We start from the raw sequence: 20,730 nt of genomic DNA on the forward strand, positions 1-20,730 counted from the left end.
GTTTCAGAGTGCCCGCCCCCCTAGGGCGAATTGAATCTCCCGGCAACCGTGGCATTTCTGGAGACTCCTCGTCAGGTTGCTCAAGAGCCCGATGGTTGGTGGAAATGGCTACTAAAATTGCACTTCGTAACCTCCGACTCTCTTCATTGAAATAAAGTTGTAAACGACAGCGATTCTTCACACCTCATCTACTGTTGTAATTACGATGTTTTATTACGCTACGTTTCAGATTCTCTAGTATAGAGCTGCCTAGACGCGCTAATAAGGATTATAATGATTGTAAGATCATTTTCCCCCAAATAGCAAGTACCTTACAACAGTAATAACACAGGCCAGCAATGAGAGAACTTTTCGCATTTTCCGTGTTTATCGTTGTTGTTTTTAGTGTGCTGAATCCTATTCTGAGATCAGAAAAGCTGTACGACCCACCAATTTTTCACAATTCACTGCTAATATTGTTCCTAAAAATGCATTTTTAATTGTTTTAGTGACATACTTACGCGTGTCCCCTGCACTGACTTGCTTATCTGATCTAACCTCGCGATATTCTCTTTCTTCCTTCGGTGGACTTCGTCTCTTGTGCAGTTTGCACTGTGCTGGAGATGGAAATAATGCGTATCTATTTTCCCAGCAAGCTAGCAAGTAACCCAAGTCAATCTTTGAAGCCGTACATTTGTTCTTACTAACCATACAACTTAGAATATCCGACACAACAAATGTCTGCAGTTTCGGTTTATCAAGCACATCAAGTATTACAAACTGATAAACAGTTCAGAGCCGGCCGAAGTGGCCGTGCGGTTAAAGGCGCTGCAGTCTGGAACCGCAGGACCGCTACGGTCGCAGGTTCGAATCCTGCCTCGGGCATGGATGTTTGTGATGTCCTTAGGTTAGTTAGGTTTAACTAGTTCTAAGTTCTAGGGGACTAATGACCTCAGCAGTTGAGTCCCATAGTGCTCAGAGCCATTTGAACCAAACAGTTCAGAGTAATCTCCCTGTTGAACTCTCAAGCCGAACAGACTATTCTTGCTCTTCATGACGCAGGCCTATGTCACAGTGTGTTCCATTCCATGTATAGCCGCGTGTATCCGAGGCAGGGGCGCAATTGTATGGAGTAACCGCCATATCAGCAGGTGCCGTAAAGTGTGACCAAATTTCCAGCACGGCTTTTTCTTGCAGAAACGCTCCGTCTATATTTACATCTACATACACACTTCGCAAGCCACCGTAACGCGCATGGCGGAGGGTACGCTGTACCTCTACAAGTCATTTCCTTCTTTGTTCCACTCGCGAATACAAGGGAAAAAACTGTCCATATGCCTCCTTGTAGGCCCTGTGTATCGTATCATGTGTTGGTGGTCCTTACCAGCAATGTATGTTGACGGCAGTCGAATCGTTCTGCAGTCACCTTCAAATGCCAGTTCTCCAAATATTCTCGATAGCGTTCCGCCACAAGAACGTCGCCTTCCATCCCAAGGATTCCCATTTGCGTTTCCGAAGCATCTCCGTAACACTTAGGTATCGTTCGAACCTGTTGTTGTTTTTATGGTGATGGTGGAGGTTATGGTGGTCTTCAGTCCATTGACTGGTTTGATGCAGCTCTCCATGCTACTCAATCCTGAGCAAACTTCATCTGCCAGTACCTACTGCAACCTACATCCTTCTGACTCTGGTTAGTGTATTTATCTCTTGGTGTCCCTCTACGATTTTTACACTCAGCACTGCTCTCCAGTACTAAATTCGTGATCCCTTGATGCCTTAGAACGTGTCCTACCAACCGATCCCTTCTTCTAGCCAAGTTGCAAATTCCTCTTCTCCCCAATTCTGTTCAGTACCACCTCATTACTTACGTGATCTACCCATCCAATCTTCAGCATTCTCCTGCAGCACCACGTCTCGAAAGTTTCTATTCTCTTTTTGTCTAAACTATTGATCATCCATGTTCGACTTCCATACATGGCTACAATCCATTCAAATACTTTCAGAAAACACTTCCTGACAATTAAATCGATACTCGATAACAAATTTCTCTTCAGAGATGCTTTCCTTGCCATAGCCAGTCTACATTTTATGTCCCCTCTATTTCGACCATCATCAGTTATTTTTGTCCACAAACAGCAACTCATCTGCTACTTTGTGTCATTCCCTAACCTAATTCCCTCAACGCCACCTGATTTAATTCGACTACATTTCATTATCATCGTTTCGATTTTGTTGATGTTCATCTTGTACCCTCCTTTCAAGACACTGTCCATTCCGTTCAACTGCTCTTCCAAGTCCTTTGCTGTCTCTGACAGAACTAAAATTTTATCCGTAAACCTCAAAGTTTTTATTTGTGCTCTCTGGATTTTAATTCCTACTCCAAATTTCTCTTTTGTTTCCTTTACTGCTTGCTCAATATAGCAATGGAATAACGTCGGGGATAGGCTACAACCCTTCTTAGCCATTGCTTCACGTTCATGCCCCTGTATTCTAACTGCCACCTGGCTGCTGTACACATTGAAAATAGCCTTTTGCTCCCTGTATTTTAGCCCTGTCACCTTCAGAATATGAAAGTAAGTTTTCCAGTCAACATTATCGAAAGCTTTCTGTAAGTCTGTAGATGCTAGAAGCGTAAGTTTGCCTTTCCTTAACCTATCTTCTAAGATAAGTCGTAGGGTCAGAATTGCCTCGCGTGTTCCAAAATTTCTATGGAATCCAAACTGATCTTCCCCGAAGTCGGCTTCTACCACTTTTTCTATTCTTAAGTGTTCGACATCTACACTCCGCAAGCCACCCAACGGTGTGTGGCGGAGGGCACTTTTCGTGCCACTGTCATTACCTCCCTTTCCTGTTCCAGTCGTGTATGGTTCGCGGGAAGAACGACTGTCTGAAAGCCTCCGTGCGCCCTCTAATCTCTCTAATTTTACTTTCGTGATCTCCTCTGGAGGTATAAGTAGGGGGAAGCAATATATTCGATACCTCATCCAGAAACGCACCCTCTCGAAACCTGGCGAGCAAGCTACACCGCGATGCAGAGCGTCTCTCTTGCAGAGTCTGCCACTTGAGTTTGCTAAACATCCCCGTAACGCTATCACGCTTACCAAATAACCCTGTGACGAAACGTGCCGCTCTTCTTTGGAACTTCTCTATATCCTCCGTCAACCTGATCTGGTACGGATCCCACACTGATGAGCAGTAGTCAAGTATAGGTCGAACGAGTGTTTTGTAAGCCACCTCCTTTGTTGGTGGACTACATTTTCTAAGGACTCTCCCAAGGAATCTCAACCTGTCACCCGCCTTACCAACAATTAATTTTATATGATCATTCCACTTCAAATCGTTCCGTACGCATACTCGCAGATATTTTACAGAAGTAACTGCTACCAGTGTTCCGCTATCATATGCAATCAAGGATCCTTCTTTCTATGTATTCGCAATACATTTGTCTATGTTAAGGGTCAGTTGCCACTCCCTGCACCAAGTGCCTATCCGCTGCAGATCTTCCTGCATTTCGCTGTAATTTTCTAATGCTGCAACTTCTCTGTATACTACAGCATCATCCGTGTTATTAATCTGTGTTATTAATAAAGAAATTTCTCACAATCCGAATACATCGCTGTGGATATATTGCATGTGTTTGTGGATGGTGACAGAGTATGCAAGGGCACAGGTCCTGGTGGGAGATGTTTAACAGTAACTCCTTGAATCTGAAGATCGGAAGTCGAGACTGGGTTCGGGTGGATCGCCCGCCCTGGACGCTAATGGAGGCCTCCGCAGACTGGAAGCGGGCGGGAGCCGGGTGCAGGACAAAGCCGCCCGGCGTTGTCCCGTCCCTGCTCGGCACTGTCGCGCGCTGATCGCAGATGTCCCGCTAGACGAGCGCGGAACTCGAACTGCACCGCTAATTGGACGCCCCGCCGCTGGCTGGAGAAAGCTGGAAGCGGCCTCGCGCATCGGCAGTGCCGACTGCTTACCGCTGGTGGATCCAGCAGCTCACTGGAGATAACGTGGCTCCTGAAACTTAACGAAAACAAAGCACAAGTGCCTGGCAGTCCACAATAGGACGGAAATCTGTATATGTGATGTACGTGTATGGACAAACCGATGATTACAATTTCAAAAAATTTGATGCTTTATTCAAGACAGCTTCACAAATAGAGGAAGTCAATAACGCACTGGTATACTTGTGACCCTTAACCAAGAAGTTATTCGTCTTGGCATTAATTGATCAAGTTTGTTCGATGACCTCCTGAGGGTATCGTGCCAAATCCTGTCCAATTGGTCGTCAGGACATTAACCAAGAAGTTATTCGTCTTGGCATTAATTGATCAAGTTGTTCGGTGACCTCCTGAGGGTATCATGCCAAATGCTGTCCAATTGGTCGCCAGGACATTGACCAAGAAGTTATTCGTCTTGGCATTAATTGATCAAGTTGTTCGGTGACCTCCTGAGGGTATCATGCCAAATGCTGTCCAATTGGTCGCCAGGACATTAACCAGCAAGTTATTCGTCTTGCCATTAACTGATCAACTTGCTCGATGACCTCCTGAGGGTATCGTGACAAATGCTGTCGAATTGGTCGTCAGGACATTGACCAAGAAGTTATTCGTCTTGGTATTAATTGATCAAGTTGTTCGGTGACCTCCTGAGGGTATGGTGCCAAATGCTGTCCAATTCGTCGTCAGGACATTAACCAAGAAGTTATTCGTCTTGGCATTAATTGATGAAGTTTGTTCGATGACCTCCTGAGTGAGGGTATCGTGACAAATTCTGTCCAATTCGTCGTCAGGACGTCAAAACCCTGAGCTGCTTGGAGGACCCTACCCATAATGCTCCAAACTTTCTCATTTGAGGTAATATCTGGTGACCTTTCTGACCAAGGTAGAGTATGAGAAGCACGAAGTCACGCAGTAGAGACTCTAGCCATGTGCGGGCGGGCATAATCTTGCTGCAACGAAAGCCCAGGTGGCTTTCCATGAAGGGCAACAAAAGAGCTCATAGAATACCGTCGAAGTCCCTCTATGTTATAAGGGTGCAGTGCATGAAAATCGCATGAATCCTGTTATGAGAAGAAATTTCAAACAGGATCACCACCCCTGGTTGTCAGGCCGTAGTTCGAGCGACCGTCATGTTGGTATCCCACCACTGTCGGGGCACCTCCAGATGTCTTCGCTGGCCGTCGGGGCTCAATTCGAAGCGAGACTCATCACTGAAGACATTTCTACTCCATTCAGTGAGATACCAGGCCGAAGAGTAATAGGTGGTTGAGAACCAGACCTTGGAACTTAGAGGTCCAGGATTTCAGTGACTAGTAGAGCCCACGAGTTTGTCTGCCATGCACTGATTCGTGGCAAGCACGTAAAGAAACGAATCGAAACAAGTACCCTGGAAAAGAAGACATTCCATGAAATTATTGAAATCCTCGGCCAGCTATGATAGAATTATTCCACTTTACACGAAAGATGTATCACATGGGCAATATATTCACACACTTCAAGAAGAAAGCGCTACGAGTAATTTCAGTTCCAAAGAAGGCAGAAGCTAACAGATGAACAATACGGAACTTCCAGTTTAATAAATGAGGGTTCCAAAATGCTGACGCGGTTAGTTTAGAGAACAACTGGTAGAAGTCGTCCTCACAGAGGAACAATTTAGATTCCGATGAAACGTCAGAACACGTGACTTAATAGCGACCATACGACTTACAAGAAGAAAGACAAACTTAGGTGTAATAGCATTTCTACATTCAGAAAAAGTTTCCGAAAATATTGACTGGAATATACAGGATGAGTATTAAGTCTTCCCCAGATTAAAAAAATTTATTTCTAAGAAACTATGCTAGATTCAGCTATGCTGTTTGTTCCAAATTGTAGCTTATGAATTGACTTGAACGTGTGCTCCTATTTTTGCGCGGAGGACATATAGGAGAAAAGCAGTTTCTCCCCCATATATGCTGTCACCAGACCGTGCAGCATCTCGTATTCGTACCGTAAGAGTTTGTGCATCAATAATCGGTGTACTGAACACTTTTCCCCTAAAATAACCCTACAAAAAAGTCAAGAGAGAAATCGGATCAATTGACGTTCGTGGAGTCATAACACCTACATCGTTCACCGCCACCGCATACCATCGTCGTATAAATAGTCTGAAGATGGTCACGTTCTGAGCGAAACCGCTAACCGTTGCAACTAAATGTTTTATTGCGGTCGAGACTGCTTTTAGTCCATTTTTAAAGTAAATTATTTTCTTGGGAGACTATTCCTCCAGAATCTGTCAGATCTTGCGTAGGTCCCTCATATTTTCTCCTAATGAGTTACAGCTACTGTTTCGCAATTCTGTGTGATGGTAACGACTTTACTAAGTCGTAGACCCGAATGAAGCCCTACGTTTTTGCCGTAAACGGATGAAATTGAAGTATCTGTACTTTTTGCACGCGTTTTTGCAATTACGAAACGTTTTCCCAGTTCATTTGATGCTTCACCTGCGGCTACCTTCTACAGCTGTTACTTTCAGTAGATAGTTTTCGTTCGCATTTTTCTTTTCATAACGTTTACGCAACGCAAGTTACGTCTTGTTTGGTGATATACTCCACTATATACTGATGCCCGTTGTAAAACAATAAAGGCTTCCCTTTGGTGGTCTCTGAATGCTCGGTCTTCACAACACTGCTTGCCAGAGATCAACTATAGTAGTGAAGTTTGGAAGAGAGCCACGCCACGCACCACAGCCGTTTGTGAACGAAATGGAGCATGGACAGGGCTCTTAGTGCAGGAAATGATCTTTCCCTGAAGTACGTTGCAGGCGGCGATCGACAGGCTGCGGTATGCTACTTCTGGAACACCCTGTTAAAACTTTCACTACGTAGTATGTCGTGGTCTCCGTAGAAATGTCAACACATTCCATTTACGCACGAGCGTTACTCCGTACAACTGGCACAAACTCGGAAGACCGTGTTATGATGTGTTTGCTTAATTATAACAGTCGTCATTTTGATTAATAATTTTATGTCGCAGGGGCACCGGCAAAAAAAAAACACAAAATGATTTAAATGTCAAATGAGCCACGGAAGCTTGGAGTGAGTTTCATTGATTCAACATTTGTTTCAGCATGTGAACGAACGGTTTAGATGAGTCGTAATTTTCGTTTCGCTGCGAGTGTCTCACAGTATTTATCACTTTTCGAATAAGTTGCCAGAAGTGCTTATAAGTTATCGTCACAACCGGAGTAGCAAACGTGCTAATTACTACCGTACACGCAAGACAGTTTACGTTCGTTTCTCAAACGAGTATCTTAGAGTTTAAATGAAAGCTGCCGGCTCATGTATGATTTGAACTGGACCGGAACGAGATAAATGTGGTCGACTAAGCAATAATTTCTTTTGCGTGCTAAGAAGATATCTGCATCTCTTACGGAAAAATAAACACACAGATTATGATCGAAACTCGCTAATCCCCACCAGCGAGGAGAAAAAAAACTGTTGCCTTCCAGCTTACATCACTTGAAGCTACTCGTGTCGTATGCAGTACATGTCCTCTGCTGCAAAGGAAGTAGGAAACTCTCACCTCCACGAAAAGTAGAGCCAAACCACTGCAAGCACTATACTCGCCATAAGTTCTTCCTGCTCCCTTCCAGTAGACGTTCCCCACATCTGCCGCTCTAATCGACATAATGGGCTGGAATCAGTAGGACGTTTCTACTGGGTTCCCCTCCAGAGTTCTTTAGGAAGGAAGATAGCAGCTGTTTCATAGGTTCCACTGCTTCTGCTGTCCAGGCGGTGTTGACAATCTACCAGCGCTGGCCTGTCCTAGACTCGGACCCCAGTGGTCCCACCGATCGTTGGGTGGCCTACATGTTGCTCGCTACGAAAGGAACGATTCTCCTATTTGCCAGCAGAACACCAGTTTCTGTGTCCCATTGTTCCGCCGTATGAAACGCCTAATAGAGGAGCAAGCTCCGCAAACCCTGAGCACGCGTACACGCGCGCACCTAATACTGCTGCAGCCGATGAGATACCTACTAGAAAATTCGTCGTTGCCGTCGGTACGTTTGTTGGAAGAAATAGTATATTTATTCTTAAAGCAAACTTCGGCCTTTCATCCGGTCGTTGTTTACCTCTTCCTTTCCTTTGCGACTTTTTCCATGTCTGTATGGGTCGGTATTGCTGTCTATTCGTTAAGGTTGTGTTAGTGTGTCACGTGCAGTTTTTGGAAACCTCGCTCGCCACTTAAGGAAATCGGTAATGAAACTCCCAATTAGTCGCATTACTTAATTTACTTCGGAAAAATCTATATAAGACATTGATAGTGATTGTCAGAAGAAAGCTGTTCGCTTACATTCCATACATACACTACTGGCCAAAAAAATTGATACACCACGAAGATGACGTGCTACAGACGCGAAATTTAGCCGACAGGAAGAAGATGGTGTGATATGCAAATGATTAGCTTTTCACAGGATTCACACAAGGTTGGCGCCGGTGGCGACACCTACAACGTGCTGACATGAGGAAACTTTTCCAACCGATTTATCATACACAAACAGCAGTTAACCGGCGTTGCCTGGTGAAACGTTGTTGTGATTCCCCGTGTAAGGAAGAGAAATGCGTACCATCACGTTTCCGACTTTGATAAACGTCGGATTGTAGCCTATCGCGATTGCGGTTTATCGTATCGCGGCGTTGATTCTCGCGTTGGTCGAGATCCCATGACTGTTCGCGGAATATGTAATCGGTGGGTTCGGGAGGGTAATACGGAACGCCGTGCTGGATCCCAACGGCCTCGTATCACTGGCAGTCGAGATGACAGGTATCTTATCCGCATGGCTGCAGAGGATCGTGCAGCCACGTCTCGATCCCTGAGTCAACAGATGGGGACGTGTACAAGACAACAACCATCTGCACGAACAGTTAGACGACGTTTGCAGCAGCATGGACTATCAGTTCGGAGACCGTGGCTGTGGTTACCCTTGAAGCTGCAACACAGACAGGAGCGCCTGCGATGGTGTACTCAACGACGGAACCTGGTTTCACGCCCATGGCAAAACGTCCTTTTTTGCGGATGAATCCAGGTTCTGTTTAGTTGCAGGTCCTTTACGGGCCTTTCTGGATACAGAAAATGTTCGACTGCTGCCCTGGCCAGAACATTCTCGAGATCTCTCACCAATTGAAAACGTCTCGTCAACGGTGGCCGAGCAACTGGCTCGTCACAATACGCCAGTCACTACTCTTGATGAATTGTGGTATCGTGTTGAAGCTGCATGGGCAGCTGTACCTCTACACGCCATCCAAGCTCTGTTTTACTCAATGCCCAGGCGTATCAAGGCAATTATTACGGCCAGAGGTGGTTGTTCTGGGAACTGATTTCTCAGGATCTACGCACCCAAATTGCGTGAAAATGTAATCACATGTCAGTTCTAGTATAATATATTTGTCCAAAGAATACCCGTTTATCATCTGCATTTCTTCTTGTTGTAGCAATTTTAATGGCCAGTAGTGTATTTGCATGTGATGTAGCAGTGGATGAAGCTGAAAGCACCACGGGGCGATTAACAGGGACGAGCATCATTCGACGCAGTAAGTGTGTCGCACACGAGGAACTTGGAAAGTAGAAATCTACAGTCTTTGAATACTGGTCCCCATTTCGACTGGAACCGAGGTTGTAATCATCCTACATGTCGGTCAGGGGGCCTGAAGATGGCGTAGTAAATCACCGAAACTGATAGCGCAATAAAATGACAGTTCGGATATTAGAGGGCTGAGAGGTGTCTGGTTTGACATTCATTCTTGGAAAGTCCGCCAGGGACGGCCTAGGGGTCACTTGTCACCGGATGGAGGCTGTTGCAATGTACATGCGCCGCAGGAAGTCAGGCCACTGAACAAAAATGCCGATAGCACGTCCCATAGAGAAACGCCTGGCAACAACGTTTTACGACAGGGAAATGGAGCGAACTTGCCTTGTTCAGCTGGAACGCACCTTTGTATGTGAGATGGTGAAAGGTTGCCGTTTTCAGACAACAGCACAGAAAATTAAAGATATACACCTCAGTGATGAATAGGAGTGGGTCACTCCTGGGCCTCTGAAATTGTGAGAGACAGCTGAAATCTGATTTTCCAAAAAGAAAACAATGACAGTTTGAAAGCTGCCACAATTGGCTAACATGAACTCGAAGTTAGAAATAGACAGTGGGTGGTGGTGAGGCAGAGCACCTCATTGGCGAAAGAAAGAAAAGAAAGAAGGGGAGGGCAGAGAGAGAGAGAGAGAGAGAGAGAGAGAGAGAGAGAGAGACGCGAGTTTTTTCGGTAGAGTACGGTAGTATACGAGCCACTGATTAACCAGTCAGGAAAGGAGACAAATTTTCTGTGGCGAGCAGTTTGGTCGGTTGGCGCTCAGAAACTTCGAAGCAGAGTACGTCGGATGCTGTGGGAGATAGAACATGCAGTAGTGTGAGGTTTCCTCTTCACATTCGACTAGGAATCAGATGGGAAGTTAGGGTTGTGAGATCAATATCCAAGGCCTCCAGCATCCAACTTAGATACTGAGAGCTACCGCAAAGCCTGCTGAGCGGATGCACTGAGAACTTCGAAGTATTTCAAGCTAATGTGGACTTAGCCCATGGCGAATATTGTTGGTTCCACCAATGATCCATTCTACAGCCACCTGAACCATCACCTCGTGAGGTCGTGCTGCAGCTGCAAGATGAGGTACAGCGACATTAGAGTAACATTTTTGCAATCCAGTTATTTCAACCTCCACTCTGAAGACTTGCATTTAGACAGCTTGCATTCAGTTTCGTCCTCAGATGTGACGTTTTTCGTTCTGTAGTACAATTAACTTCCATTAACATCACGACAATCAACAGGCATTCCGCCATTGTAAGTAAATTCCTTGCGACATAATTACCTTTTCCTCCAACACCCACGTCAGGTATTCGAAGGATATTAAAGTTGCCACAGGTTGCCATTCAATTGTTTGTCTATAATTTTTATTGTTGCCACAGGGTACAACTCTTTAACACGCATTTTATAGTAACAAATCAAAGTCATTATAGCACTTATGGTGGAGTGTGATAACGTTTTCTAAGTGTTAGGCATAGTCTATATTTGAGACGGGGTGTGGGTACCAGACTGTTATTTACTTAGTGGGATGTGGCAAACGACCTAAAACGCACACCCAGGCTCGCTACCTCATCAGGCGTGTCGCTAATCCGTGGGGCGAGTTCAATCCAGGGCTGGCTAAGCTCCCCATGTCCCGGAAACGGACGCCTTAACGCTCTCGGCTATCCGGTCGCGTGTTCGTCATTTACTACACTGCACGAAATTTCAACTGGTACTCGCCAGTCATCCTCAGGTAAACCACTCAAGACTGAAGAAGTCTTTCCCCGTGTCTCACAAAAGTAACGTGAAGTTTACATTTCTATACTCACTTTGAAATCGCGGTGACAGACTGACCATTAGACCGCTCTTTTATCCCTCTGTTTTCCCAGTTTTTACATTTGGCCTACACTTTCATGTCCTCTAGTATCTTCCTCGCTTTATAGTTTCACAGCTCTAACTGGATCCGCCCACTTTTAGCGGAAGCCTCTAACTTCGCACATAACTTTCGAATCCCGGGACTGGTGACCTCGCCGTTTAGTCCCATAAACCCAATCAATCAATCAGTCAAACAGATTGAACATCATACACGCGTAACTCAGCTTTCTCGGTTTGCCGTTAATCAATAAAAGGGGAGAAACGTCTAGTAAACATGGGCTCCAAAATAGAACGACTACCAGTTGTTCATCTTAGACAGTGCGAAACACATCTCTGCTACTGCAAGTTCTTTCCATTTAATATTTTGAGATGTATTATGGACCAAAACAAGGAAAAAATGTGCAGTACACATGGGCTCTGAAATCCATATCTTAACAGGTGTGAGTCGGTGTTCAGTAGCAAAGATGAAAAAGCGCTCACAGGTCTTAAAGGTATCTGTGCAATTTAACAGTCGACTTTTACTAGACATTTAGTCCTTGCTTCGGTCCATACTACGATCTCTGAAAGTTCTTTGGTGGAATTCTAGTACGCTTACTTCGTATATATTTACAAACCAGCGGAAAAATGCCCCTACCGGGGCACAAAAAGGGAACGTAAAATGCGACAGCTGGTAGCCCATTTTTCAGTCAGTCTTTTAAAGAGGAACAAATTTGCAGTTTTTGTGCTTCGATTGGAGCGTTTTTTCGCTGGTTCCCTTCTTTGCCCTGCATGTAACTCACTTGAAAATAATTGTATTGCTGAGAAAAACGTAGACAGTATACTTGTATGAAACTGAAATAACGTAAAACTAAATTTACACCTCAGGCCGGATTTTACGAGCACAAAAGTTTTCCACGTGCTTTAGTACTACAACATGGGTTTTGCAAAATCCTTCTGAGGGTAATGGAGACACTTCATAGCATATTTCTTAGTGCTACGTCACTATAAACTACGATTTCTCCTCACACAGGAGTTTATGTTCGTGTTTCACACACACAAGTAGAGTAACTTTGAACCTCTGTAACTTGGTAAAAGGATGATACCAAGAAAATTTTCAAGGTTGTTAGAGATCTGGATCTCACGAGGATTTTGTAAAAAATTTCAGTTATTTGCTGTGCACAGCCGTCTTGGAATCGTCGCCTGGGTTCTGGTCCGCTGGTGACAGCGAAAATCTAGTAAAGAGACTTTTTTGTGTTTGCCGAGGAACTGCCCATGAACTAATGGTAGCTCCATAAGTCCTATGAATGCCACCATAGATCACCGATTTCCCCATTTGCCTATGCAAGTGCAAGTGTATAATATCCATACTTTGATCCCATACTGCAGGAGAGCGACTCTAAGACGATCCTTCTGTTGGGCGTACCAATGGTCCCCAGTCAAAAGGATATCCAGAACACCTGATCCTAACTTTTTATCAAGGATAGAACACTTGATACGAGCACAGGAAAATCCCTTTCGTATGCGCGGCAGTTGGAACATTGTAGCTACGCATGCTGTCGCATGCATACGAATTAATCTTTTTCAGTAATGGTTTCCTTGGTAGAGCCAATGTGCATTTTGTATCATCTCTCTATCGGCTATGGTTAGATATTGTGCTGGCCATATATCAAACGTCGTCAACTGCTTTTAGTGTCTCATTTTCTCAACTATTTTCCTCACCGTTTCCTACTTTAAATCGACTACATTCCAGTTGCTTCACTGTTCGTCTTATAACGACTTTTCAAGACGCAACCCATTCCGTTTAATTAATCTTCCATCTGATCTACCGTCTCTGACAGAGTTAGTCATGAACAAGTCCTGAAGTTTTTATTTCTTCTCCATGAACTTTAACTCGCCTTCTGAATTTCTCCTTGGTTCCCATTACGGCTTTCTCATTGTAGAGATTTCAGGATAGGCTACTATCCTCTTTCATTTCCTCGTCAACTTGTGCTTCCCTTTCATGTCTTTCAAAAAATGTTCAAATGTGTATGAAATCTTGTGGGACTTAACTGCTAAGGTCAACAGTCCCTAAGCTTACACACTACTTAACCTAAATTATCCTAAGGACACACACACTCACCCATGCCCAAGGGAGGACTCGAACCTCCACCGGGACCAGCCGCACAGTCCATGACTGCAGCGCCCTAGATCGCTTGGCCAATCCCGCGCGGCTTCATGTCTTTCTTCGTTTAGAACCACACCCTGTATACAGTACAAATTATAGACAGATTTTCGCCACCTATATATTTTATCCCTACTACCTTCAGAACTGCAAAGATTGTATTACTGTCAAAATCTTTCCGTAAATGTACAAAGGCCATAACTTTTGGTTTGCTTTTCACCACTCGGTCTTCTATGATAAGTCGTAGGGTCAGTATTGCCTCGCATTTTCCTTCTGGACAAAACTGATATTTTTAAAGGCAAATTTCTTCAGTTCTAATGTAAATAGTTCGTACGAGTATTTTGTAATCTTAACTCATCAAACTGATGGTTCTGTAATGCCGACACCTGTATTAAATTACATTTATATGTAAACTCCCAGCATGCTGCAGTAACTGCAGGGCAGGAACTTGTGTTAATCAGTACCAGGGAAAACAGCCGAAATTGCAAACTTCACTTTTATTTACTTGATGACTAGTTGTTGATTATCTTGACCTGGTTCTGAAATTTTGGGAAATACCATTTTGATTATCTGGATGATTTAAAAGTGGGACTCACCCCGAAATTAGTAATCAAGTAAATAAGTCAAATTAACTTCTGCTGTATTTCCATTGTACTGACAATGATTTGTGTTGCGTGTCAGCCCACATCTCTGAAGAAGCTGTAAGTAGGCTGTTCAGGTTTTTATGTTGGTAACGCCGCGTAGCGCTCTATATGAAAATCATTGACTGAGCTGTGTGAAATCTGTGGCTGGTTTGCATTGTTGGAATATTTCTATTGTAGTGTTGGGCAGTTGGATGTGAACAGCGCGTAGCGTTGCGCAGTTGGAGGTGAGCCGCCAATAGTGGTGGATGTGAGGAGAGAGATGGCGGAGTTTTGAGAGCGGATGATCTGGACGTGTGTCCATCAGAGATACTAAATTTGTAATATTGGATATCATGAACTAACTTAATACATTGCTCGTTCTCTATCAAAATCTTTTATGTGCTAAGTATGCCTATCAGTAGTTAGTGGCTTCAGTAGTTAGAATCTTCTATTTAGCTGCCAGTATTGGCGCTCGCTGTATTGCAGTAGTTCGAGTAACGAAGATTTTTGTGAGGTAAGTGATTCATGAAACGTATAGGTTAATGTTAGTCAGGGCCATTCTTTTGTGGGGAATATTGAAAGTCAGATTGCGTTGCGCTAAAAATATTGTGTGTCAGTTTAGTGTTGATCAGAATAAGTAAAGAGCGAAATGTCTGAGTACGTTCAGTTTTGCTCAGCTGTTCGAAAATCTAATAACGTAGAGGTTTATCAGGACAGTAATTCATTAACTTTTCTAAGGGGACGTTTCAAGACCTCTTGCCTGCTCTGACCTACCTTCACTTCTCACCAAATTATTTCTCACATGTCACACTAAAGGTATCAAGGCCTCGTTTATACCACTCCTGTATACTTTCTTAGTCCGAATCCAGTTTCTGGGTGACGTCACTACCTCCAGTAAAACTTATCACCTGAGTGAGTGATGACCTTGTTGTTTAGTCTCTTCCCTCCAATCAACCAACCAATCAACGAAGCTCCTATTTTAGCACGAATTGCTGAAAGTCTCTAGGTCTTTATCAAAACTAGACATGTTTGTCTCAATGGGAATTCCGCGATCGTTAATAAAATAAAATATAACGTTTCAGTCTTCGATCGCTATTCTTTATTTTCAATGACAAAGTTAAAAATGTAATTAATAAGAGAGATGCAGTTAGTGATAGAAATATCTCAGTTTACAAAAAGAAATTTTGGAACGTATTAAATGCCAACATACCATATATTGTAGTTACAGAGTAACTTGTTCGTACAGAACACTCGGTTCGCTGTCATAAGTAAAGTAAATTTCAATCTGTTAAAACCTTATATCTCAGTTTTTAAGAGTAACCTGCTTGGTAACAGTAAAAAGTGCCCTCTACCTATAACAATTGTGCATCTGTTATTATTTCACCGTATATGTTAATGGCGAATATTCTTTTTAATAAAACAATTTTTTTAAGGTAATAACATATGAATAATCTTTTTTGAGTGGACCATGAAAAATAGTGATTTAAAATTTCTTTATAAAGAAACATAAAATATAATTAAAATGTAGATATTCTTTCGAAAATGTGCGTTTCCTCTTCTTTGTTTTGATTGGTTGTGGAGTGGATTTCCCTACGTCAGAACGTATACAACGCCACGCCGAGTCCTCTTCCGCCGCGCCCAATTCACCTCGCCGCCAGTACGCTGAGGGCCGTTCCGCTGCAGCTGGTTCTTACTGGGGCGTGCTGTTGCATTCAAGAGTAAGCCTAAAACAGGTCTTTAAAAATCTCATAATTCCTATGCATAAAATCACCTTGCTCATTAAGTAGTAGGCCAGGGGTTTTTCTTTGATGAGCGTATATTTCAATCTCTTCGAGCACGTTGGGAGAGAGACTTTTTGGAGCTTTATGTAGCACCTCCATTTGTTCATTTATATTACTCACTTCATGTCTACTCTCTTTTACATGTGTTCCAAATGCTGTTCAATTGCTATGACTGCAATGTTCCCTGTATCGAATTCCAAATTCCGCCCTGTTTGTCCTATATAATAACTGTCACATTCAGCACATTTAGTCTTACATACTCCGGAATTATTGTATTTCATTTGTTTTGTCGTTGCTGGTTTGTGTCTTAGTCTATGTGCCATTTGCCCTTCATTCTGAAATGCCACTGCGATGTTTTTTGGAAAGCATTTAGCAATTCTTTCTAACACAGGCCCTTTGTATGTCAGGGTGACAAACTTCTTCTTAACTTTAATTTTCCTACAATCGCTACTGATGCCCGCGGATTTGTTTCTGATCTTGTTAAACATACGTGTAACATCTTGTGTCCTGTATCCATTAGCTGCTGCTACTTGCTTAATTTTATATTTTGTTTTTTATAAAGAAATTTTAAATTAATATTTTTCGTTTCATGGTCCACTCAAAGATTATTCATATGTTATTACCTAAAAAAAATTGTTTTATTAAAAAGAATATTCGCCATTAATATGTACGGCGAAATAACAACAGATGCACAATTGTTATAGGTAGAGGGCAGTTTTTACTGTTACCAATCAGGTTACTCTTAAAAACTGCGATATAAGGTTTTAACAGATTGAAATTTACTTTACTTAAGACAGCGAACAGTGTGTTCTGTACGGACAAGTTACTCTGTAACTACAATATATGGTGTGTTGGCATTTAATACGTTCCAAAATTTCTTTTTGTAAACAGATATTTCTATCACTAACTGTATCTCTCTTATTAATTACATTTTTAACTTTGTCTAACAGATCTGAAGATGGGCAGCTAGCCCGAAACCGGTAATTGAAAGTAAAGAATAGCGATGTAAGACTGAAACGCCATATTTTATTTAGTCTCTAGGTCTGCCTGCACATTATAATATATTTAGTTCCGATTACCTCATAGTTGTGAATGCACACACTAGCAGACAAGGACGGGGGGGGGGGGGGGAGAGAGAGAGAGAGAGAGAGAGAGAGAGAGAGAGAGAGAGAGACGCACAGTGGGGGCGGCAGTAATTGGTGAGAGCGCTCTAGCTGCCACCGCCGCCCCCGCTCTAGCGCAGAGGTAATTATGCCGGCGGCCAATCAGACGGACTCATATAATTAGTGGCGGGTGGGGCCGTCTGCCGCCTCATTGATCGCACGTCTCTCTCTCTCTCTCTCTCTCTCTCTCTCTCTCTCTCCTCCACTGTACTGGGCTGTGTGTGCCAGCCACGACGAGCCGCGCGTCTATTTCCGTCCGTCAGAGATCTCGCGATGCCAGTCGGCCAGTGCAGCCACCCGTGCATCGCAAACGAACTCACTCCATCGTGAAAGGCGCTTATCTTAGTCACTGGCCTGGTAAGGGCACAGAACCCTCACACAGAGTTATTGTACAACTTCGCACTTAAGCTGGAGTTAATATCGGTCCTTGCACGACAGTGCGAGGTACCAATGTGTCCCAGAACGCCGCGCATGAAAATTCGATTTTTCAGGAGGGTCGTTTTTCGGGTTCTGTTACACACAGGTAAGGGGTCACGTGTTTCACACAGCCGTTTGCTATACTTACCGGAACAACGGGCAATCTGTATCTCTCCTGCAGTAAAGGGTCAACATTTAAACATTACACACTTCCTCCAGCCCATACAAATTGAGCAAATTAGTTGGTCCAATTGCATTAGATGTCGTCCGGGGATGGACCTTAGATGGGTCATGTTCAAATGTGGGTGAATTCCTAATGGACCAAACTGCTTAAGTCATCGGCCCCTAGACTTACACACTACTGAAACTAACCTGTGGACGACGGATCAATCCCGTGTCCGGCCATCCTGGTTTAGGTTTTCCGTGATTTCCCTAAATTGCTCTAGGCAAATGCTGGGATGGTTCCTTTGAAAGGGCACGGCTGACTTCCTTCCCCGTCCTTCCCTAATCCGATGAGACCGATGACCTCGCTGTCTGCTCTCCTCCCTCAAATTAACCCAACAAACTAACCTATGCTAAAACACACGCATACGCACGCCCGAGGGAGGGCTCGAACCTCCGGCGGGAGGGGCCGCGCAGTCCATGACATGACGCCCTAAACCACGCGGCCACTCCGCGAGTCGACGGCTTATGAAAGCACTATTTGTTCATGAGAGGTGTCTGGGTAAAAGCCAAAAAAAATCTTTGAGTACGAAAGGTACCAATTGTGGGGATGGTCGTTTCATGCGAGCTCGTCGAAATTGTTACCCATATGTTCTTAAGATATTATTCTCCGAGAAATTCGAAACTTTTTTCAATATCATTGTCCATTACAGAGATCCAGAGGTTCAAAGTTACGGTACATCCGCAGAAAACAGAGAAACTATTTTTAAATGATAATTAATTGAAACCCTCAGCTGCCGACAGGTGTTGTTGATATACCTCGATGGGGACAGCTGAAAATGTGTGCCCGGGGCTCGAACCTGGGATGCTCTATCCAACTGAGCCACCGAGGACACAGATGAATAGCGCGACTGCTGGGACTTACCCCTTGCACACTTCCCGTGAGACCCACATTCCCAACTGTCCAGTCTACATACGTAATGTGGGTCTCACGGGAAGCGTGCAAGGGATAAGACCCTGCAGTCACGCTATTCATCTGTGTCCTCAGTGGCTCAGATGGATAGAGCGTCTGCCATGTGAGCAGGAAATCCCAGGTTCGAGGCCCGGGCACACATTTTCAGCTGTCCCCATGGAGGTATATCAACAACTGTCGGCAGCTGAGGGTTTCAATTAATTAACATTTATTCTAAAGAAGCTGCACGGTCATCAATAGTATCTCTTCTTTCAGGAACAGCTACTATCTTCATATATAAACTACTTTTAGCCGTTTTTACACTGTGGGGCGCAATTATCTCAATAACTAAGCGTAGCATGGCTCAAATTTCAGCTGCGCACTCTTTAGGTACTCATCTAGAATTATCATTTTCCCCGTTTTCAAAAATCTGTGTCAGTTATCAGGTTACAACCGAAAAACCACAATTTTTGGGTTGCAAATGTAGGCACTGTGGGGACGGCTACTTCTATAATTTCCGTTCAAGGTGGATCGTCCAAATCTGTACCGAATGTTCTTGAGCTGATATTCTCGGGGAATTAAAAAAAAAATTGTTTTCGACATCGTTATCCGTTACCGAGATCTGAGAATCAGAGCTAACGTATTTATGTAGAAAATAGCAAAAACCGGTTTTTTGCCGTTTTTGCACAATGTGTCGTGATTATCTAAATAATTGATCACAGAAATCGCTCCCAGTTTACCTGTTCATTCTTTAAACATTCATCTAGATACGCCACTTCCCGTTTTCTAAAACCTTATTCCGTTGTAAAGATTCACCCGCAAAACCCTGATTTTTGAGTTCGAAATGTAGCAGTTGTGGGGATGTCCACAAATTGTTCTGTATTTTCTTAAGATGACGTTCTCGAGAAACTCTGAAACTTTTTTCGATACCTTTATTCGTTCTGAAATCCAACGGTTAAAGTTGCCGTGCTTATGCGTGTATAGTATCAGCATAATACACGGTTTGAGTCGTAACAGTAGTGCTTAATAGACGTAGTGAACACATGGCAGATTTCCGATGATATGACTTTGTATAATGGGTACTTAACACCTACGCAAATACGCCCAAAGTAGTACTGCAGTGACAAAAAATGGGCTGAAAGGGATCTTAACATGACCTGAAAAGAACTGAACATGACTGCCAAAATGTATGTAAAACTGGAAGGATTCCAAAATGAGTAAAATATTTGTAGTAACATTTTTATTCTTAAAAGATATAAATCATACGCCGGGCGTTTCCGATGAACTGCGATCGATGATCAAAGAATCAAAGAATATGTGAAGCAAACAATCTTGTCGTAATTGTACATTGTGCGTAGTTATTTTTTGTTTATAAGTGTCAAAGTATATACAAACTCGGTCAGGACTTCACTGACCTATGGAGTTCGTTTTATGTGAGCAACACACCCTGCTGTAGTAGTAAAATAAGGGAATTAGCGGAAAAGTGCTCCTCTTGGAGCACAACAAACACGAGCAATTTCCTCTTTAAAAGATATTGACAGGGGAACCAGGCGCCACAGTCATTCCACCGATCTCACCAAAAATTTTGGCATGCGAACATATCCGCCCTTTTTAATTCTGAAAGAGATAGTGATTGCGGAAGAGAGAGGAGACATTAGCCAGTGGGAGAAAGAGAGAGAAGACAGAGATGGTCAGAGAGAGAGACAAATTGATGAACACTATAGCAGTCGGGTTCAAAGAGAGAGGGATTCCAAAATGAGTAAAATATACTGATGGCCATTAAGAGGCAGTGGCAATGAGAGAGAGACAGATGGAGTAGAAGTAGTGGAAACAAAAGAGAGAGAGGAAATGAGAAATACATATGAGTGGATACAATGCATAAGCTTGGATGGGGTCTGGGGCCTCACAGGACTACGAACTTTAAAACGTAGATACAGGGGAAGGTGCAATTTGAACCAAAATTGTAAACACGTGGGTATAAGGGAAAAATAAGTTAGTGCCCCAGAATTTTTGATACGCTATTATGTGGTGGAGACAGTGGCAGTA

The sequence above is a fragment of the Schistocerca nitens genome, chromosome 12 (assembly GCF_023898315.1).
Source record: "Schistocerca nitens isolate TAMUIC-IGC-003100 chromosome 12, iqSchNite1.1, whole genome shotgun sequence".
NCBI lineage: Eukaryota > Metazoa > Arthropoda > Insecta > Orthoptera > Acrididae > Schistocerca > Schistocerca nitens.